The 24,444-nt window shown below is 41.1% G+C and overlaps 1 protein-coding gene across 1 annotated transcript in view; it reads right to left on the bottom strand.

Moving 5' to 3' along the window:
- SEMA6D (semaphorin 6D) overlaps window positions 1-11,230 on the bottom strand; it is a 73,075-nt gene extending 61,845 nt beyond the window's left edge. Inside the window, exon 1 of the mRNA XM_069983003.1 lies at window positions 11,162-11,230. The gene's annotated coding sequence lies outside the window, so the exon portion shown is untranslated. The remainder of the gene's footprint in view (window positions 1-11,161) is intronic.
- Window positions 11,231-24,444: the final 13,214 nt, after the last annotated feature.

Below are 24,444 nucleotides of genomic sequence, written 5' to 3'. Positions count from 1 at the left end.
CAGCCTTAGGGTACTATTACACGGAACGATAATCGGCTGAATCGGGAATTGGTATAGGTTCTGACCTATTTTTGCTGGGCGCCGACCGCGCACCGCTACGTGTAGCGGTGCGCGGGTGGTGACTAACGTTATACTTTACCCATCCACGTTCCAGGGCTGCTGCTGCGGTCTTCTTCTCCCCCAGTCCCGCGCGCTTTAACGTCAAAGTGGCCTATCAGCTGACAGGCCACTCTGACGTTACAGCGCGCGGGACCCGGGGAGAAGAAGACCGCAGCAGTGGATGAGTAATGTATATAGTTATGCAAGGGCTGCAAGAACATCGGTAACAATGTCCTTGCAGCCCTTGTTTAATGATTATCAGGCCGTGTAATAGGTCTTGTAAACAGGTATTATCGATCGGGCCCCCATCGTCCCATGTAATACCACCCTTAGGGTGCGTGCACACTAGGGAATTCCCGCGTATGACCCGCAGCGGATTCTGTTGTAAACATAAGACTAAGATTTCTCCTCTTTTCAAATCCATTTCTGGCTTTGGTTGAAAAAATCTGTAAGATGCTGGGAAACCTACCTAATCTTAAAGGGCAACTAAACATAAAATCCAACCAAGAAAAAAGAACAACAAATGAGACCTCAAGTAATTTTTTTTTCTTGTTTTATCTGATTTCAATTTTAAGACTTGAAAACTAAACCAGAAAAGCAATTTATACTTTCCATAGGAGGCGGCCATGTTTTCCCCAGCATCCCTCTAAGGCTAGTGCACCTGACCTATAAGGTTTAGGAGTTTCGGAATGGGTTCAGTCTATATAGTAAGCATGGCCATTTCATTGGTAGGAATCCCCTAGTGCAGGGATTTTCAACCAGTGTGCCGTGGCACACTAGTGTGCCGCAACACATGGTCGGGAAAGTTCCCCAAACTATGGTGCCCCTGTGAAACAGGAAAAAACAATGGGGGAGAAAAACCTGGGGATGGGGGAGAAACAGGGGAGAGAAGCAGGGGGGGGGGAGAGAAAAATGCGTATGGGGGAGAGAAACAGCGGAGAGAAGCAGGGGGGAGAGAAGTTTGGTGGAGAGAAGCAGGGGGGAGAGAAGTATGGTGGAGAGAAGCACGGGGGAGAGAAGCACAGGAGAGAAGCATGGGGGAGAGAAGCGCAGGAGAAGCAGGGGTGAGAAGTATGGTCGAGAGAAGCACAGGAGAGAAGCAGGGGGGAGAAGTATGGTGGAGAGAAGCACAGGAGAGAAGTAGGGGGGAGAAGTATGGTGGAGAGAAGCACAGGAGAGAAGTATGGTGGAGAGAAGTAGGGGGGAGAAGTATGGTGGAGAGAAGCACAGGAGAGAAGCACAGGGGGGAGAAGAAAACAGGCCCAGGTTTCACACTGAGTGAGTATAAATACATTTAGAATCTACACTCACCGGCCACTTTATTAGGTACACCTGTCCAACTGCACGTTACCACTTAATTTCTAATCAGCCAATCACATGGCGGCAACTTAGTGCATTTAGGCATGTAGACATGGTCAAGACAATCTCCTGCAGTTCAAACCGAGCATCAGTATGGGAAAGAAAGGTGATTTGAGTGCCTTTGAACGTGGCATGGTTGTTGGTGCCAGAAGGGCTGGTCTGAGTATTTCAGAAACTGCTGATCTACTGGGATTTTCACGCACAACCATCTCTAGGGTTTACAGAGAATGGTCCGAAAAAGAAAAAACATCCAGTGAGCGGCAGTTCTGTGGGCGGAAATGCCTTGTTGATGCGAGAGGTCAGAGGAGAATGGGCAGACTGGTTTGAGCTGATAGAAAGGCAACAGTGACTCAAATAGCCAACCGTTACAACCAAGGTAGGCAGAAGAGCATCTCTGAACGCACAGTACGACCAACTTTGAGGCAGATGGGCTACAGCAGCAGAAGACCACACCGGGTGCCACTCCTTTCAGCTAAGAACAGGAAACTGAGGCTACAATTTGCACAAGCTCATCGAAATTGGACAGTAGAAGATTGAAAAAATATTGCCTGGTCTGATGAGTCTCGATTTCTGCTGCGACATTCGGATGGTAGGGTCAGAATTTGGCGTCAACAACATGAAAGCATGGATCCATCCTGCCTTGTATCAACGGTTCAGGCTGGTGGTGGTGGTGTCATGGTGTGGGGAATATTTTCTTGGCACTCTTTGGGCCCCTTGGTACCAATTCAGCATCGTTGCAACGCCACAGCCTACCTGAGTATTGTTGCTGACCATGTCCATCCCTTTATGACCACAATGTACCCAACATCTGATGGCTACTTTCAGCAGGATAATGCGCCATGTCATAAAGCTAGAATCATCTCAGACTGGTTTCTTGAACATGACAATGAGCTCACTGTACTCCAATGGCCTCCACAGTCACCAGATCTCAATCCAATAGAGCATCTTTGGGATGTGGTGGAACGGGAGATTCGCATCATGGATGTGAAGCCGACAAATCTGCGGCAACTGTGTGATGCCATCATGTCAATATGGACCAAAATCTCTGAGGACTGCTTCCAGCACCTTGTTGAATCTATGCCACCAAGAATTGAGGCAGTTCTGAAGGCAAAAGGGGGTCCAACCCGTTACTAGCATGGTGTACCTAATAAAGTGGCCGCTGAGTGTATATTATTAACTATATGTATAATATGTACTGTTTTAGTGCCATTTTGGTTGGTGGTGTGCCCCGGGATTTGTTAAGTATAAAAAGTGTGCCGCGGCTCAAAAAAGGTTGAAAATCACTGCCCTAGTGCCTAGTAATAGTAATGACCAGTATCCACCACCATCCTGCCAAGAACATGATGCTTATGTATAATGTATATATATATATATACACCAGCGAGTGGAAGTCGGTAACCTAGACAACCAGCTGTCAACAATGTGAGGTAAAGAGTAGGAATATCAGGAAAAGGAGGCCGGTTTGTTAACTGAATGTTTTTGCAAAAGTATTTAATTTGAGCCCTATGAGTAAGACTTCCAAGTCTGCTGAATTCTGCAGATGCCTAGTTTAGAATTAGTACATCTATCCAAATCACTACAACAAGGAGTCACCTGTCTTTCCCAGGACATTAAAGGGATATTCCACTCAGACATACCTTATGATATGTTGCTTCACATGGTGGGACTAGTAGCTCATTCTGTACTTGTCATCTATTCAGTCTTCTTTCCCCAGTTCTGAGCTGCTGTTTTCTACTAAAAACACAAAAATCTGCCGAGCCTTTCTCTCTGTCTCCCCCTCCTCTCCCCTCCCTTCTGAGACAGCTCAAGTTAACAAGTCCCTGAGTGCCTTTATCTGCAACATTGTAGCTTTTTAATAATACTGGGAGGGAACGACAGTGAGTTAATCAGCAACTTGCCAGGGACCTGTTTACATCAGCTGTCTCAGAAAGAAGGGGGGAGGAGAGTAAGACAGAGAGAAAGGCACACACACTTTTTTGTGCTTTCAGCAGAAAGCAGCAACTGAGAACTGGGGGAAGGAGATGAAATAGATAATAGCAATTATAGAAGGAATTGTTAGTCTCACCATGGGCAGCAACATATCAAAAGTTATGTTTGAGTGAAATATCCCTTTAAACAGCAACACTGTGGTGCTGCATTGGTGGCAACTTACTACAGACTCTGATGCTCTGATACTGAATGCAAAATAGACAAAATGTATTGGAGCAGAATTGTATATCCATCTTGTATAACCAATACATCTCCTACCATAGTCTTACAGAGGTTTTCTAGACTACACTTTTCTAGAAATCTCCATCTTTCTCTGTAGAATAGTGTTTTCCAACCTGTGACTCTGTAAAACTACAGCTCCCATCATGCTTTCCGCTGTCCAACCATGGTAGGAGTTGTAGTTTTGCACTAGTCTGAAAGTCACAGGTTGGGGAACCCTGTTGTAGAATAGCTAGTCAGATTTGCTATTTAGTAGCCTGGAAAAGCTGGGTAACAATCCCAATAAAGCTATGTACGCGGTAATAATGCCTGCATGCTGTTGCAGAGCTACACAGATTTGCCTTTCAGGGCCTGGGACAGAAACTATCTAGCAATAAGTCTAACAAATCTCCATTTTCACCCCAAAATAGTGCCATAGCTAGGCAGATGTAAAGTCCTCAGAGAGCTGTGTAAGGAGCTTTAATAGAAATCTGCTGAATACATATCTGCTATAGACAAATTCCCATTCCCGGTACTAAATTATGTCACTTCTAGACAGAGTTTCCGTTCTGGGACCTAGGAAAGCTGGGTATATGGTACAGCATAAGAGTGTGCAATAGTCTCATCTTTTATGCATGCATGTTGCAGAGTTTGCAAGATTTTTGTAAAGATGGCAAAAAATATACTTACAGTGACTACTAAAAAAAATCTATAATACAGCTGTCCTATACTCACTAAGTGAACACACAGTAATGGAACATCAACCATCAAGCTCCGTTATCTCATCTGTGATTCTTGCCTAGAGCTGCACACATTCCCTGCTAAGGTTTCCCCAGCTAACAGACTCCATTATAGTCAATGAGAATGAAGCCTCGCCCCTTTCTCCCAACTTCCGAATTATTACAAAGCATAAAAGGTAGAGGGAAAAGGCGGATTCAGCTCTTCTTCATCCTCACGCTTCCTCGGCTCTGGTCTGTGATGCTACACTGGCTATAGTGTGCTATAGAAACCATCACCCCGGGGAGCTGTGCCAAACAGGAAAATCTTCTCCTGGATTCTTGTGGTGACAATGCCTAATTGACAAGCTATGACATGGCGATAGAAAGTGAGCGTGCCCTCCCAGGGATGCGTCCAGCACATTATTCCCTGCTGCTGTGGTAAAAATAAGGCAAACCCAAAGTAAGCAGCATGATAGTGTATATTTGGCTAGAGATGAGCACATCATTATAACATCTACCGTATTCTCCATTAATGCTACAAATTCCTGGAAAATCTTGCTCCTGAGGAATCAATTCTGCTGCCTGTGTTTGCTGGCATTATGATGACGGTTCTATAATCCTATTAGTAAAAGGGCATTGTTGTGTATATGACAATGCGGGAGAGGACAATCATTTATCACTTTCATCCAGAGAAACAGAACTATGGTAGAAAGGGCGTCTATGAGAGCTGGTCATAGATTATTATTATTATTATTGTTTATTTATAAAATGCCCTAAATTCCAGAGCGCTGTACAATAGATAGGGGTAACAAACAGGAACAATGCAAGATCAAAAACACATTACATGAAGGCAAATGGCAGACTGGGACATGGGGGAAGAGGACCCTGACCGCGAGGGCTTACAATCTATAAGGTCCCACAGTATCTCCTATCATGGAAAACTAGAGCCACTTATCCCACTCTCAATATTGACAAAAAAAAAAAATCTGCCGATTTAGCCATACATACATAGCAGTAGTGTACTGACAACATTCTTTTGCCCTGAAATCTGCCAATGGGATGATAGCCGGATGGAGCCCATACTCCATTAGATAACTGGTCGGACACTTTACTTAGGCTAGGTATACACACAGTAAAAAATACAAAAAAACAAAATATGACAATAATTTTAAGTGAAAAATTGAGTCAGTTTTATTGAAAAAAGAAGGTTGTAAATAATGAGTATGTTCATTATATGTATGGTTGTCATCAATTACAGCTGTGATTCTATACTGCGCCTGCACTTTTAATTTCCCATTGATTTGAATGGAGGGCATTTTTTGAAAATAAGGCCACATTTTGGTATTATTTTATGTGATGACTAGAGATAAGCGAGTAGTCAAATAATCGACTTTCGAGAATTCGATTTGAATAGGCACTGATATTCGACTATTCAAACGAGTATTCAATCCCATTATAGTCTATGGGGGAAAAAATTGTGGCACTTGGAAATCCAAGTTTGACCACTTGGAGGTCACCAAGTCCCCTATGAAACTTCCCTAAACGATGCAAACACCTCCGGAATGACACTGGGACTTTAGGGGGAGCATGCCTGGGTGCACCTAACACCCCAAAATCTAAGTATAATGCCACTCTCCGCAGTTGCGAAGCAAAATTTTTTCGAACACTTTGCGAACATTTACGGCAATGTTCACACATTTCCTTCGTATTTCTTGCACAGCGTATATATCAGGTGCCCTTAGTGGGCTACTGGAACAGTATATATCAGGTGCCCTTAGTGGGCTACTGGAACAGTATATATCAGGTGCCCTTAGTGGGCTACTGGAACAATATGTATAACGTGCCCTTAGTGGTGTTAAACAGGGACACTATAAGTCACTTGTACACACAGGGTACTGGAATGCATACACCTGCTGTTGCTGATGCTGCTGTTATATCATCTATTTCTTAGCACTGAGAAGTGTTTTGGATTCAGAGATTACTTCTTCGCTTGATCTTAGCCCTGAAAAGGACTTTTGGGTTCAGTAGTAAGCCTGCCTAACCAAAACGCTACTAAAACCTCTCTCTCCCTGCTGCAAGATCTTTCCCTGGCTAGGATGAAAGCTCATCTGAGGTCAAGAGGCGGGAGGCAAGTATTTAAGATTCGCAACTTGGGGTGACAACCCCCATATACACCTATATTCCCTATCAGTAAAACTTAACTTTTAATATTTAATAATTCACTCATAAAATAGATAACAAACAATTAGAAAGAAAACTCAGTGTGACTAGTGATTAAAAGGCTGCACGCTGTTGGCGGAAAGTGCTTAATTATTGCACTATGCCCAAACAACATCCATACAATAGAAGAGATGACTAGTCAGGTTAGTGCCCCCGTTGAAGCTACCGTTAAATCAATTTACTGACAGTCAGGAATAAAGCTCAAGACATCCCGTCTGTCTTCATACTCTCTATATAACGGATGTTGGCAAAGATAATAGGGGTTATTGGCCTATCTCAGACCCCGGAGCGATTTACGCGTAAGCTCACTATCTAATCCCCTGTATACCCATAGGTAGATCCCTATATATAAACAGCGTGCAGTATTAAAATTGCCCTGCACCTGACATGTTTTGTCGCTATCGCGACTTTTTCAAAGGCTATGGCTATGAGTTTTCTTTCTAATTGTTTGTTATCTATTTTATGAGTGAATTATTAAATATTAAAAGTTAAGTTTTACTGATAGGGAATATAGGTGTATATGGGGGTTGTCACCCCAAGTTGCGACTCTGTTTAGTGGCACCTCCTATTGAACTTGGGATCTAGTGGTCCATAAGTATTTAAGATCCAAGGTCATGTGGTTTAGCCATCCAATGAGGGTAGATGTCAACCTTTAGGCTATGCTCACACTACGTAAGTGCCGCAGAAATCACAGGCGTTGTTACAACGGCTTTGATTCCTGCGGCACTTACATAATGCTGCAGCCTGAAGAAATCCCAGCCGGAGTGTATACACGTAGTATACGCTCTGGCTGGGATCCTTAGCGGCGCCGTAGAAAACTGACATGTCAGTTTTCTGCGGCCGCTATTCATTGAATAATGGCCGCAGAAAACCCTATCAGTTCACACAATAGAGCAAGCGGCTCTGGCCGCTCGCTTCATAGTGTGCTGTGGGGAGTTCTGATGCGGGCGCGCACTGATGCGCCCGCATCAGAACTCTGCAGCCCAAAAGATCATCCGGCCGGTACTGCAGTCATACTGCACATGTCACTGTGTGGTTACAGAGGTTTTCGTGCTCTGTTAGAGGAGAGCTGAACATACAATGCAAGCACTTCCAGGATTCTCTGCTTCTGAATGTGGACGTGCAGCTGTGTACATGCACTTAAGACTTGTACGCTCAGAAATGGCTTTGAGTGAGCAAAGGACTGTGACTTCCTGTGTTTGGTCTTTTTTATGAATAGAGAATATAAATATATTTGCTAAGACTAGTTCACACATAATATAATATTTCCAGTGTAACATATCTGACCTAATGCTATTAGATAATACACCTGAGAAGACTATCTAGGCATGCCTGACATATTTCTCTACAGCTCAAACACATTTCTATTGACTTGTCATCATAAGCAAATACTGTGACTTCTCATTACCAGCTTAATTATCACTGAGTCCATGTTCACCAGGAGTTTATTTTATTTTTATTTTTTCCTGAGGTGTGTTATTCTGTTCTTTTGCAGTATTTATAGGGATATTTCATTAGGACACCTTCTGTCCATTTGTCATATTATGCCATATGCAAATAACAGCAAGGGAGTCTCCTTTATTATGCAGAGCAGAGAGTTGTTGGTTGGGAGGGCTCCACAGGGTCATTCTTTGGAAGGCGTGTCATGTAATACCCGTTTACCTTCAACACTCAATGTAGGAGAAATGTAGCTTTTTGTGGCTTTAGGCTATATTTGCACAGTGTTTACATTTCACTGGTTTCCATTTCAATGCACCTCCCTTTCCTGTATACAAAAGCCCAGTTGACAAACTTTTTGTATACAGTAAAACAATAAAAAGAAATAAAAGAAAATAAATAAATATATATAGCATATTTAAAAAGGTAAATCAAAGGGAAAAAATTTTTATGCTGCATCCACTTTTAGCATTAGTTACTTAAACATTTTCAGGAGAATAAAACATATATGTTACATGTAAATGCAGTGTGAACCCAGCCTTGCTGGTTAATGTTATTTAGGTTTATGAATGTGCACAATATATCATGCTGTATAAAAGCCTATCATAATTGGCAAACACCAGACAATTTCAGCAGGTTTATGTTCTAAAATTGGTACCAGATTAGCCCAGACATCAATCCAAACAGTTTTGTCCTATAGAAGCTCTACTGTAAACATGGACACTTAGGGTACAAACCCACTTGACGTATTTGCTGCGTGAATCAGTCTTAGGGTACAAACACACACACCGTATACGCAGCGTATTTACTGCTGCGGTACGCAGCAGATACGCAGCAAATTAGATCTAAATAACTGAACACAGCATCAAATCTGCTGCGTTTGTGCTGCGTATACGGTGTGTGTGTTTGTACCCTTAAAAATAAGCAGGCAAAACACAGGTTGGCTTTATACGATTGTTCTGCGTTAAAATACGCAATTGCGTATTTTTGAAGCATGAAGCTTGTTGTTAGCAAAGCATCAGTTGTTAACAACCTGTGCGAAAAACGCATGTAGCTTCACGCTTCAAAAATACGCAATTGCGTATTTTAACGCAGAACAATTGTATAAAGCCAACCTGCGTTTTGCCTGCTTACTTTTAAGACTGATTCACGCAGCAAATACGTCAAGTGGGTTTGTACCCTTAAGGCCGTATTACAAAGTCACACGTGCAGGGTCAGGGAGCACTGATCTATTGGATTAGCGCTTGCTTTCAGAGTCTATTACACTGTCTGATAATTGTGCAGGCAGGGCTGCATGGACATTGTTAGTGATGTCCGTGCAGCCCTTTCTTTAATCAGCTGTCGACTCCGCATCAGATAATACATGGGATGATGCACGGCTGGCAACCAGTTTTTAAACATTTTGAATGTCTTATTGTTAAGGGCAAAATCTGCCTGATTTAGCAGATAATCGCTCCATGTAATAGATTACTGACCAATGTGAGCACAGAGCAACTAGATCAGAGTTTGTTTAATGAGCCTCTTACATGGCTTGGTAATCGGGCAGGCGGGCCTGAATGAATGATCACTGGATTGTTTGTGTGGTCCTGTCTTCTACCATTCGTTGTCTGCACTCTCTCTATTACAGGGGGAGATATGTGGCTGAAGAACAAAGATATTCAAACATTTGAAATGACTGAGATCAGCTGATATTTGCTAGTTTGCTGATTGGTCCCTTGGTCTATTACATAAAGCAATTATCGACTTGTTCAGATGATAATTGCTATGCATTAATAGTATCCAAAGATCTTCTTCATTTGTTCACTGCCACAGGAAGAAGGGGGTCTTCAATTTTTACACTGACTGATCAATCTCTTCTCAGTTATCTGTTTATTATCACTCTCAATAACAATTGTCCATTCAAACATAACAACTAAATGTTGTCCAAACTGTGAAAAACATTTATCATCAGGGCTGTGGAGACAATTTTGGGAGAAGTTGCAGCCAGAGATGGTGGAGAAGTAAATACTAAATATTATTTATTACTTATTCATTAGATTTATAGACTCTTGCACATTTAATAAAAAAATAAAACAGGAGAACTTTGAAATATAAATAAGGCCCCTATTTATAAAAACTAAAATTAGAGGCTAATATTGGGCTAGGTTCACACAATGTATAATACCGTCCGTTGCTATGCAATGGACGGTGTTACACTGACGGCCGCTGGGAGGTGTTCGCCGTGTTCCTGCAGCCGATACTTGCGGGCATCGTCGGTTGTTACCGCAAATCAATTAACCATTGACTACAGTGTATAGTACGGCCGCTGGCCTTACTTTATATTGTGTGAACATCTATTGTTTCCGGACGCTGTTTGTCGAACAGCGTCTGGAAACAATAGGCATGCTCATTATTTTAGCGCCCGCTCTCGGCACTGTCGGCACACATCAATGCAATGCCTTCAATGCAATGCCACTGCTCCAGAAACGAACGGACGCTGATTTAATTGCAATCAGCGTCCGTTCTTTAAAAAAAAAAAGAAAAAAAAGAACATAGGGGGAGATTTATCAAACATGGTGTAAAGTGAAACTGGCTCCGTTGCCCCTAGCAAATTCCACCTTCCATTTTCTAAAGAGTCTGTGAGGAATGAGGTGGAATCTGATTGGTTGCTAGGGGCAACTGAGACCGTTTTAAAAATCTCCCCCATAGTGTGCACATGGTCTAATACTACAGAAAAATGATTCTTATTAAAAGATGAACCATTTCGGATGAAGTCAGATTTGGAGTCGGAAGTACGGCTTACCCACTCCTCAGCCATGTTTATCATGCTACATTGTTATGTACGTTCTGTATCATACAGATGTGATCTCTTATACTTCTACAAAGAGAAAGCTTCACTGAAAATCAATACTCCACGCTCACACACATAAATCATGGAAGAGAGATGAAGCAGTGCTGAATCTGTCACTTGACTCTATGACGATACATTCTTAGTTTAGTAGCGATAATAAAAAAAAATATTGAGAGTTCTCATGGTTCATACAACGAGATCAGCTACTGAGAACTCACTCTCTAATTACTAACTAAAATGATACAAAAAATGTATTTTGTTTGCTAGCAGTCATTTGTAAATCCATACATTATTACAATGACAAACTTACCTCTGCTATGTACGGAGCACAAAGACAGGTGAAGCTGTGGAATACATGTCTGTTTTTGTCTACTCCATTACTTTGCCTACATTGGATCTGACTTGCTTTTATAACCGTAAAGTCTGCAGCAACTACACAGTTACTTTTATTGACCAATGAAGCAATTGGAGAGTAAAGTTCACAACAATGCTGCTTCTCATATGCAAAACCCTTTCACTGTCAATAAAGTGCTCACGCTTTAATATGGGGAACAGTGTATAATAATGGCGGTGAATGGCAGCTTTTCACATACCGCCTTCCTTGTATTCCTTTCTAACTTTAAAGGTTAATAGTTTGACCCTTTTAGTATTGTTGAAATCCACTGGGGGTATATTACAAAATATGGCTGTGATGAGAGGAAACGCTGTACACCACATTACACGGCTATGTTAATTCTAGCAAGAATTCTTAAAGAAACACGCTAATATTTGTCCCTGTTTGTGGGGCCTATATGATTCATGATCTATAAATAAAATATCTAGGCATATGATCTTATATATAGCATATAGAATATACCAATCGGAATTAAAAACATTTACATACTAGATCATACGTTGCAATTCATGTGATAACGTTTTCCTATTTATATTCCTTGTTAATAAAGATACACACGTTCTCAGTTATGAGCGAAACCATCCCCAGAAATGCGCATATTTTCATTCTTTAGCAGTGACTTGTCATAAGAAATGATGATTGTTTTTTTCACTTACGTAGATGTGTTAACATTGACCCTCCAGCTCTATAATGTTACTCAATGTGTACAGTACAAAACCCCATACTGTATATACCAATCCTATTACTAGAACTAGGCAAGTTGATACTTAATGGAAAGTACTGTAGCAGTAGGAAAGGTTTAAAAAGTAGATGGAGCTCAATCTTTATGGAATTTCCTGGAATTACAATATTAAGAGCTCTTAGCACTACTAATAATACAAAAACATTGACATGATGCCTCTTTTACATAGATTGGGTGCAGCTACTATAAGAAATGGACAAACAAACAAACTGACCCCCCACTAGACATTCTTTCATTCATTCATTAGTCCCGTTTCGTATTGTAATTTAAGCTCTGTTTTGTTCATGACAGCTCTGCTGGATCTGTTTTTAAACAAAACATGGCTTTAATGGGGTCTGTTGGGATAGTGGGGGATGCAAATTGTGCTATTCTTTCCTGAAAAGATTCCACAGAAGGTGATGGAAATGCAGATCAAGGCTCTGAAAAGTAGTATGTCAAAATTGTAACTTATCACCAACCCACAGGATACAATAGGTGATAAGTACACAGCATAAGTAATATGTATCTGATTAGTGGGGGGCTGACAGCTGGGACCCCTACTGATCATGCTAACAGAGGTCCCATGACACCCAAGGAAAAAAAAAATGGTAGCATGCATGGTCAACCTCTGCACCATTGACTTACTATGGGATTATAGAAGATAGCCAAGCACTGAACTTAATTATTTTTGGTAACGACAAAGAAAGTATACAAAGCAGAGGTCGAGCACGTGCACAATGACTCCCTTCACTTAGGGGTCAGTGGTTGGACCTCCACTGACCACACACATATAAGTTATAACCTGTATCTATTGGATGAGATAGTGAATATTCATGATTCCATGGTTTTTCTCTGGGTTTATTATAAGCTCACTTATTATTATTATTATTATTATTATTATTATTATTATATTCTGAAATGAGGAAATAAAAAAATAATTTCTGTCATTTTTTCATAGTTGACGATATATTAACACATGTAGTAGAATATTGAGTAAATTAGTAGCCGATCTTCATATTCTTGTACAATGACTAATATCCCTCAGGGGCTGAAAACGCGTTAGCTGTCAGATTCAGCTTGTAACATTATGTATTTAGAGGACATATAATAAAGTAATGGTTTTGAATGGTTTCTGAACGCTCATCTGTGGAGGGTGATTTTCATCTCTTCAGCTTTGATAGATAAATGATAGATACATTTTTTTTTTATTGCTGAGTTGAACAGTTTCAGCCCAGAGGAACTTTTTACTGTAGGATACAATAATAAGAAACACCCCAAGGTGATGCTTCCCCTCTTTCCCCATCACCACCCCTTTCATATTTCCGGAATTTTCTCTGTAAATCTAGTTTTAACTGCCTCTACGTATTGGGCTTCGTCTAAAGTGCTGCTTCTTATACTGTATATAAACCACATAAAAGCCATGTTTTAGAGAGAAGCGGTATAATGCTAGCTTCTAGGTCTAAGGCTCTTTGCCTAATACACAAACAGTTCTTGCTAGCAGTGTTTGTAGTGAAATAGCTTTTATAAAATCAGCTGCTTTATTTACTGTTCAGAATTACAGTGGTTGGAGTAAAAGTCTATAAATACAATTACTTTGGCCATGGGCGAAGATCTGTTTTAATTGCTTTTAGCTTTGTTTGCTGAGATTGACTGCACTGTGTAGGTCCTGTATTACTTTTCTATATATAGTAATGTTGCCTTCTATTGTACACAATGAAAATGCAGAACACCATTTCCAAGGTTCTATAATGTAAAATACCAGCTGGGTTCCTGAGCACCAAGGTGTACTTTACCACCAGGAATCCCAGGCATAACATCAGTAATCAGTAAGTAATACACTGTAGAAGCCTCGACACTCCAAGTACCAATTTCTTCAGATTCTCTATCAACAATTGGTACATTACAGCGAGACATAATGTTTGGCGCCCTTGGACAGTCACACAACATCTTAGCTGGTGGTGAAATTATTTTCTCCTCTATTCTTCTGTAATTTGGCCTTTTTGGTCGGATATTTTCAGATAATAGTTCACTTCTTTTCTTGCAGGCAGTACGTGGCAGCTGGCTGTGCATGTGGAGGACTGCGAGCCGATAACAGGTAAAAACAAATCTGAGATGGATAGAACCAAAGAGAAGTGTGGGGGAGGACTCTTCTAAGAATCTAATTGTCTAAAGGGCATAAAAGCACTGAAAGTGAGGAGAGGAACACGTATATGCAGAAACTTGCAGACCCTGGGGATATCGGTGGAATATTACCAGCAGTAATAGTTTTTTTTTTTTTCCCGTAATGTAAAGTGCTTAAGTGTTAATACAGCTGCTCTACAGTATATTCCAGAATATATTGACCAAATAAGAGCGGTACATAAAAGTGATAATACTAATCTGCAAACTGTAACAGCTAAAGAGTAGCGCTAGTAATGTTGTATATTAGCATTAGAGAGGTATTCTGATAACAAACAAATGCTGATATGTTGCTGGGGGAGCAGAAATAAAAGTCATGCGTACCTACCTTGGTCCCCACAGCCTCCGTTCTATTGCCTTCCTTTCCACCGCTTCTTGCTGCTTTTCAGACTTTGGAGCTAAACCTGCCTGCACAGCCAATCACTGTATGGGAGGGACAGGTCACACTGCGACCACTCATCTTGGAAGCAGCAACAAGCAGAAGACCAAAAAGCAATGGAGGAGGATCTGCAGGGGATCGAAGTAGGTGAGTATGACTTATTTTTTTTTATTTTTACTGCTCCCACACAGCATATCAATGTATTTTTGTATTTTTTTTATAACATAATACCCCGTTAACTGGTGCTTTACATTCTGGACTCAACATCTCCATCAGGCGACTGCTTTTCATTGGATGATGTGAATGTAGGGGAAACTGCTCTGTAAGTACACAGATTAATTTATGCCATGCCATGCACAATAAATCGCCTTGAATTCCCAGACTGCCTACCGAGCCTACCGCACTGATGGATAGGTATTAATAAAATCATTCATAATATACACTGGCTATGTTTGTGTTTGCATTTTTATAAAAAAGCTTCTTTATTTAGGCAATGAAAAGTGTCAAGGAGATGGGGCCTATCATTCCCTAGCACCGCTACGCCTCACTGTACTGTATGCCCCCCTGCAGAATCAGTATACAGCAAGGAATAGGGATGCTAGTTCTCAGGGAATGATAGGCCCCCTCTCTATAGAATAGGTGTGTGATGAGCAAGGATTCGACCCCTGGAACTCCCACCAAACACCAGAACTGGGGTCCTCCACTTTGAATGGAGTTAGATATGTTCTCTGCCACTTCATTTAACTGTGCCTGTCTTTTATGGTAAAAAAAAAAAAAAAAACTTTAAAAGGTTAAGACAAAGAAAGAGATAATTTTCTTGGTGTTCCCTGCTCACAGATCGAGGCCAATTCTACAAGGTCTTTAAACATTTTATACTTTTGTTACTCACAGCGGAGAAAGAGGTGATGAAAAATCACTCCACAGCCCCTTTTTTCTCTAAGAGATAAGGCACAGCCAAAGCAATCTAGCTGCAGTTTACCCCTTCCCATAGAGAACACCGGAAAGAATGTGCTGAATGTCCCTGTGTATGAGGGGGATAGGGAAAGGATAAAAGATGTAACTGACGGACAAACAATATTAAAGGTGTATGGCTACCTTTAGGCCCCAAATAAGCTGAAAATTTTTCTTGGAAATGTTTGGCAGCCTCATAGAGAATGAATGAAGGTGACTATACAGGTACTTAAATGACCCTATTAAACATAGGGATGATTGCATCCCTGTTCTCAAGATCGATGGGGGTCCCAGCAGGACAGGAGTGTCCATTGGGGTCTCCCGACGTATATTGCCTTATAGCTGTAACAGATGCCACTTTATGGCATCCATCATACTTCGACTCCCATGATTAAAAAAACAAAACAAAAACATATGTTTTTACTGTATCTATGAAATGGCACTATTCCATCAGGTCTAAAAACATAAACCCCAAGAAAAAAGAGCTTTCCTGTCACCTAGGTTTATTACGTTACTAGCACTGACTATGTGGAGTTAATTTTACGGCATCTAAACCCTCCACTTACACCCACAAATATGGTCACAATTATTGTCACTAATATTGGTCCCCCCAAGAGAGTCCTTTGGAGGAGCTACATATGTTAAGAAGGCCCAGGTGCCAACACTTTTTAGCTGTGCCAAATGATTTAGAAGTGATTTGGTGATTTACATATATATAGCACAATCGTAACCTCTCGTCCTGGGATCAGAGGGTTGGGGCATCACTTGCCGATTGTCTTTGTACAGACAGGGGAAAGTTACAACTCTCAGTGCTTTGGCAATGGGCTAATGCAACGTAGAGCATTATCAATATTATTCCTATGATAGCTGCATCTCATTGCTATTATTTAGTTCTCCTTTGTGATAATAGTTATTTTATAACCTAACAATGCCAAGATAAAATATGATGTATATTTTGCTTTAAACTCCTTTTGCTCAAAAACTCTAATTGCAGATAAAGATCCTGAGCTCCTCTCATGGATGGCTGCAAATGAGATCATTTTAAAGGCACTTATATCATTACACTTGCAATCTACCATCATGTTTTACATTTCGTGTCAGCCAAACCGAACATTTGTCTTATTCATAGCCAAAAGCAGCTGGATGTAGTAACAACTGGAAATATATAACAAAGGGGTTTAAAGGGGTACTGCAGACAAAGTAAAAAAAAATCCAAGGGGGGTCAGGGCATGGAGGAACATAATAAAGAAGCTCTACTTAAGGGCGTATTACACGGCATGATAATCAGGGGAAGTGATCACCGACCTGTCAGTTCAGAGTTCGCTTCCCCCTCGCTCCCCGTCAGCCCATTGATGTCCTATTACACAGAGTGAAGCGCGGCAGACAGCCGCTGCACAAATTGTGCTCTTTCAGCATGTTGAAAGACCACAATCAGCCGACATTGTGCATCTCAGCTGACCGTTGCCTTTCAACATGTGCTTTTATACTAACCAATTAGTATCACCAGCTTGAAGACAGCTGTCAGGCTCCTGTAGCTCCTGGCTTCCTGTTTCATCATGGACCCACTGGAACTACCCGCTCAACCAGTCAGTGACTACAGAGGTGTCCTGCCTCAGTCACTGATTGGCTAAGCAGGCATTTCAGAGCTGGGCAGTAATTACATCGGACCGGGAGCTTTAGGAGCCTGCCGCAGGGCCGTGACTGGTGAACAGGGACAAAGGGATGGGTAAGTAGAGCTTTTTCATGTTTCCCACAATCACTGCCCCTTCCCCCTCTGATTCTTAAACTTTGCCAGGAGAACCTCTTTTAAGAGTACCTATCATTAAAAAAACTTTAGACATTTCACAGAAACACATAAAAAATTCTGATTAGTCCAGTTCAGTGCTCAGACTGCGAACGAGTCACGAAAAGTCCATGCTGAGCGTTTTCTCTCCCAGCTCTGTGTTATGTGACCTGGACGGGTCTGTAATGTAAGTCTATGGGGCTTTCCAGGACGGACAGACACAGAGCAGGAAGAGGAACTCACAACTTCTCCCTGCTTGTTCTCGGTTTGAATACGGTTTGAATACTCAGACCCCCAACTGATTACAACTTTTGACATGACTTGGTGACGAAGGTTTTTTCTAACGACAGGTACTCTTAAACAGCAATGGAGTCCAGTGGTTGATGAAAAGTGAACATTTAGTTGTGTAACACATTGCATATGCTGTCAGCAAGTAGAGAAGGTAAGAAACTGAGGGCACTTGCCAAATCTTTTCAGTGACAATTATTTGCAAAGACTAGACAAACCAAACAACATGTCTGCCAAGCAGGTGGAGCGCAGGCATGGACACAGGTGGCAGCTACTTTACACTTGCGCACTTCTTCAGGACTTCTTCAGACCTTCTTCAGAGGTCTGAAGAAGCGTGCAAACACAAAGTAGCTGCCCCCCGTGTCTGTGCCTGCGCTCCACCTGCTCGTATGATGCACTTTTGTTTGTCTATTCTTTGCAAATAAATAATCACTAAAAGGATTTGGTAAGTGGCCTATGTTTTTTACCTGCTCTACTTGCCATTGACCGTAAAACTGTGGATTGGTGCACCACGGTGTGACGCTGAGCATGATCCTACTCCCAATGAGACTCTGAAAGTGCATTGAGGGAGTGGGAGTAGCGGTGCTGGTCACTGCATATGTTGTTTATCTGTTATTTATGGTCATACCATCCCACCTGGTCCACAAATGTAATTTTTTTCTGCCAAAGGATGACTATCGCAGATTTAATGGCCAGACATACTGTATTTTTCCTCTTTTTCTCTGCACTCTGCACAAGTCAGCTCATTCATACAGTGTGTTAGAAGGATTAGTATGTATGATTAGTTTTCTGACCGCCAAGACCCCATCAATCAGCAGCAAGCATCACAGCACCTTCATTGTTTAACCATAATCCAGCAGTATGCACTTCACTTTCACTGTGCCTTATACTTTAAGGCTGTTTGCTTGAGTGGTCTACAGTAGCAGGCACAGCCGCCCTAGTATGCAAGTTGTTGTCCCTGGTTAAACGACTAAATATGCTGCAGTATTTTGTTGATTGGTAGGGGCTGGTTTCCCACCAGTTATATCTTAAGGCCGTGTCAAAGTTTTATCTTAAACTTCATTTCTATTAAATTGGGATGCATTACATTGTGTGAATGTGGCACCAAACTGAAAATACAGCTGTATTTTACCCTCAAAATGACAGCTGTAATTTTCTTTCATTTTACTGTGTGTAAACATAGCCTTAGGCTATGTTCACATGGCGTAAGACACCGGCCGTTCCGTTCAGGTCACGGAGCTGCCGGTCTCTAAAAAAAGATCATCCTGGCCGGTACTGCAGTACCGTCCGGATGATCTTTCCTGCCACAGGGTCCTGATGCGGGCGCATCTGTGCGCGCCCGCATCAGAACTCTCCACTGCACACTTATGAGCGTGCAGCCGCTCGCTTAATAGTTTGCACTGACATGGTTTTCTATGGCTGCTATTCACTGACTAGCGGCCGCAGAAAACTGACATGTCAGTTCTTTGTGGCACCGCGAGGGATCCCGGCCGGAGCGTGTACTATGTGTATACACTCTGGCCGGGATCCCATACAAATCAAGGCAACGTATGTTCTTGTACATTGCAACAATTGTGTAATCATAGCCTTAGGCTTTATAAGTTACAACGGTATCTAAAAATGCACCAAATGTATCAAATAGCATGAGACACTGTAATAAATCTGGCTGTCTAACCTGAGCTTACACTGTGTAAGAACTAGATAGTTCTCATACTTCTGCCCCAATGTCTTCCTCTAGGCCACATTTAACGCTTCTTTGCTTTTCTCACCATAAATTTTAAATGGTAGAATCAGTTTTAAAATTCCAGATTTGCATTGAATTGGACTGATTACATCTGTAAAAAAAATCAATGAAGAAGAGAATTTTTAAATAGTCGTTCATCTATAGAGTATGGCGGAATTGATTTTCTTAGGTTAGAAATTTGAAAATCTGCCAAATTCATCTCAAAGTGAAAACAAGCAAATGATATTTTCTTTAGTTACTCATTTCTAATAGTGATCAATAGCTGACTATCTTTTGCATTTAAAGTTCTCATTTCCCGTTATCCAAATCCAGAGTCGTAGATGTTAATCTTTTCATGTGCATTATGCATAGTCACCAGTATCGAAAAAACAACAACCCCATTACTGATTTAGATCCCCTCTCAATGCTTCTACCAACATGCACTGCAGAAATGCTGACTGAGTATATACAAGCGGTACTGTAACAATAACAGGAGAGTCATGCTAGTGACACAGCTAATATCACACGAATTGTCTACTAAGTACTTCAGTCTACATAAGGTATGAAACACGTCTGTTACTCTCGACAGGTTTCGAAGCGGCAATCACAACAAGCCCACAGATGAATGAAAGACAGTGAACATAAATACTTTATGCAGATTACACAGAAAAAAAAGCAACATTTATACACACTCATTAGAGTCACTGTATGCATTATAGATGAAAGCCTAGCAGTCATGTATACACTGAATGTAAATATCACACAGCTTACGGGAACAATCCCAGAGTCATTACGTGATAGTGACTTTTAATTTCCTTTCCATGAAGCTAAAAGTAATTCAATGCATAAAAGAGCTAGATATAGATCGTACGGTGCCGTGAAATGCATACATAAAAAAAAAAGTTCTATATACAATGGTATAACCAGGATATGACTCACAATATACAAGGCCTCACAATATTGTAGGTCAGTAAAAGAAGTGTTTCTAAGTTTAACTCTTTTTCTGTACCCAAATTATAGTTTTCGTGTTCCTAATTAGATCTTCAAGATCCTGTTTGTAGCACTATAATTGTACGCAGACTCCGTGCGTTTCGTCAACGTTGGGCTCTTACAGTGACCACATTTGGATTTTCCATATATAAACACATACACAAAGCAGGCCGCGCGTAATAAGATATAGAACAAACACTTAAAGGCATAAAAATATCTCGTTTTGTATTTAAAGGAGCATCTGTTGGAAAGCTGGGAAAGATTAGGCATATTTTTGTTTGCAAGTAACTGAAGCTCAATTGACTTTCGGCAGGATTTTAGTTCGCATGGCTAGCCTGCACACCTGTCTTTTTATTCTATTTATTTTTTATTCTATTTATTCATGCTGGAAAAACTTATGCTAGGGACCAGGACACAAATGGTCTCATTTTGTTTTTTTGATCATATAAGAAGGCAATTCATTGCTGGCCTTGAGATTTTGGCCATTTTATGATTCCGATGATAAAGTATGCCTTGGAAGTTTGCACCATGTTCTAGATTAAATCACGTATTGACAATAAACATGGCCATGAAATACAAACAGAGCCCTTTAAATTAGATATTGTGGAGGAAAACGAAAAAAGTAATTTCATTTTCTGCTACAGTATGTTTCACATCAGTACAAAGGGTTATACACATTTCTCTGCCGACACAGTGACACAGCCACGGGCAAGGCTATAATGTAGGGGCCTCTTTCTAGCCTTCTTTTAATGGATCAAAACCAATGAGTAGAAATAGTCTCTTGAAATTGTATATTTCCTTCATAGACTTTTTTCTTAGTCGGAAACTTTAATCTGTAAACAGGATGAGAAAGGAACAAGAAGTGATAAAGACTGGGTTACGGGAGCTAAAAATAAGACAAGACAAGATTAGACCTTCTGCTAAATATAGCGATAGGAACTTGCTTTGACTCATGATGTATTTAACCTCTGGGAAGTTTGGATATGATATTGGATTGTAGCAAGTGTTCAGTAGTAAGACTCCATTGAATCCTACATCATGGATGATTGTTGAGGCCATTGCTAGGTATTGCCGCTATAAAAAAAAAGAATGTATCATATCCTTTGACATATAAATGTCTACAATCTGATGCTGTTTTATTAATGCCCTTTGGCTATAGCTATACTTGAGCCAGCTAAACATCACTTGCATTTTCTCTTTAAAAGGACACTGTCACTAAGACAGACGCCTTTTAAAACTTACAGTACTGGGGTCCAGCTAACCTCTGCTGGTCAGTTAGGGGAACCTGGGTGTTACCATGTATTGTATGGATGGTCTGGGTCTGTTAGGGAACACTAAGATGCCCATTATTTTCATAGGAAAATTTCTAATTTCTCCTTTTAGTTTTTTTCTGTGCATTTATTATTATTATTATTGTTTATACAATATTTCTTTATTTTATAAGGTTACATTTCACCTGTCTGGTGTATTGGTGTCTAGTGATCCTCAAAGTGATCAACTTCACAGATATTCTTTTAGGGGGTCATTATCTGATATTGGTCTCAATTGTTTGTTTGTCTCTTACATCAGAAGGTGATATCTCTCTTCCTGGCTAGTTATGAAATGGTGTTCTTGACTTGTATGAGGGCCCTACTACACCAAGCTATATTTGGACGATTGTCGGCCCTTTTGGCCGATAATCGCTTGGTGTAGTAGCTAGTGTTAAAAGGCAACAACCGGCCAACATGCACGATGTCAGATGGTTCTTGTCTTTCAACATGTCGAAAAAACCTTCAACAATAACGACGGTCTGCTAGCCACCGCCCCATGTAATAGAAGTGGCAGCAGCAGAATGCCATTATCTCCTATGGGCTCCCTGGACAATCTAAACATCGTCCAGACAGCCCCCCCCCCATGCCCCCCGCACTTTGGCATGTGTAATAGTGCTGGCAGCGAGCGGGGAATGAGGAGCAAGCAAGCACTGATCTGACAGGTCGGTGCTCGTTTGCTCCTCCTGATTGGGCCTTGTAAACTGCCTTTCGTCTCCTAAGGAAGTGATACAGACTGTTTTAAAATAGTTCATTTTACACCTAGCCCACCCATCTCTCAACATTATGCATCACTGCATCTGCATCGACCCCAACTATTCCGGCCTATTCTCCCGTACCACCAGGCATATGTGCTCATGTGGTCCAGTTGATCATACTCAGCTCAGCAAATGTACTATGCTGTACTGGCAATGCATACGGATTAATTCTGTACAGTACCAGGTAGTCCAGTCATAGACAGTCACTGCACCTGTATATACTTTCACTGATGTCCTGCACTTGTACACTGCACAATGTAGCATGCCATTAAAACAGGTTAAAGGACACTGGTTGACCTCAGGGAGATCAACCAAAACACCGCAGAGACACCATCACGTGTCTCAACGTCAGTGTATTCTCGAACATTGCCCCCTGGGAAATCAAATATGCAAAAGAACACTGCAGAAACACCATCACATGTCTCGGCAATGTTTTAGAATACACTGACGTTGAGACACGTGATGGTGTCTCTGCGGTGTTTTGGTTGATCTCCCTGAGGTCAACCAGCGTCCTTTTGCATGCACTTACTAGTCATTGCTCCCACTAGCCAGAAACCTACTCCACACTGATGAGGGGCAAAACCCCCGAAACAGCTGTCTGTGGATGGATACCTTGCTGAGGTGGTTTCCTTAACTAGAGAACGCCTTTGGCTTGGATGTTCCTTCCCGGAGGGAAGGTCTGGCTACTTCACTGATGTCGAGACATGTGATGGTGTCTCTGCAGTGTTCTTTTGCATGTTTGATTTCCCAGGGGGCAATGTTCTAGAATACACTGATGTTGAGACACGTGATGGTGTCTCTGCGGTGTTTTGGTTGATCTCCCTGAGGTCAACCAGCGTCCTTTTGCATTCACTTACTAGTCATTGCTCCCACTAGCCAGAAACCTACTCCACACTGATGAGGGGCAAAAACCCTGAAACAGCTGTCTGTGGATGGATACCTTGCTGAGGTGGTTTCCTTAACTGGAGAACGCCTTTGGCTTGGCTGTTCCTTCCCGGAGGGAAGGTCTGGCTAGTTCACTGACGTCGAGACATGTGATGGTGTCTCTGCAGTGTTCTTTTGCATATTAAAACAGGTTAGACAACCGCTCCATCTGTAATGTACCATGCACAGTAAAGAGTTTCACATAGACTATGTCATGGGTTTTCCACAACCCCTAACCCGCACTGAGGGATATATATATATATATATATATATATATATACACACACACACACACACACACACACACACACACACACACACATATATATATATATATATATATATATATATATATATATATATATATATATACACACACACACACACACACACACACACACAATTATTGCCTTTTTTTTTTAATTCTATGTACAAATGACTTAAATAATAAGCACATTTGGGTTACAATACCTTTAACTGATGAAGCCTTTTTATTGAAGATCTTCTGGTGATTTTTAGGGACGGGTCCTAGAGAATAGCTCTCCATTCTGGCCCCTAAAGTGCGGGCATTTGAATAACAATTGTCTTTATAAAACAATACATTTAATCTTATAATCCCTCTTTCCTTAACATCCAGTATTAACTGAAAAATCCTGAACTAAAACACTGGATTGATGTTCTCACGTTTCTCCGTTTGCCATTACTCTAGTGACTCAGGTGAAGCTTTTGTCATCACTGCTTATACTGGCCACACACACTGCAGTAATATGGAAGTTCTAACGCTAACTCCATCTGATTATAATTGACATTAGGGTTATTATTATTGTTGGACATTTGAAAGATGAATGCTTATATCACTCTTAGGATCATCATACAAGCATAATTTCATCTTGTAACATGTAACCGCACCAGATGCTTATAATCGAGAAGCTCGGGCAAAAAAAAAAGCAACCTGTTGATTTGAGCCCAAAAGATATTAAAACCTTTGTGTATTTGTAAATTATTTTACTTTAGAAATGTAAAACGGATATTGGTTTATAACAAAACATAAAAAAATGGCCATATTTTGCCAAATCTTCCTTGAAGGTTAACACAAAGAGTTATAGATCATGGTTGCCACAAATGTGCCAAGAAGGACTTTTGGTTATGGCAAATGTTTGTTCCTTTTGGTTGATTTAACTGAAAGTCTAGCTAGAT

The sequence above is a fragment of the Dendropsophus ebraccatus genome, chromosome 1, assembly GCF_027789765.1.
Source record: "Dendropsophus ebraccatus isolate aDenEbr1 chromosome 1, aDenEbr1.pat, whole genome shotgun sequence".
Classification (NCBI taxonomy): domain Eukaryota; kingdom Metazoa; phylum Chordata; class Amphibia; order Anura; family Hylidae; genus Dendropsophus; species Dendropsophus ebraccatus.
The sequence above is the reverse complement of the archived record's forward strand: the minus strand, read 5'-3'. Positions and strand labels throughout refer to the sequence as shown.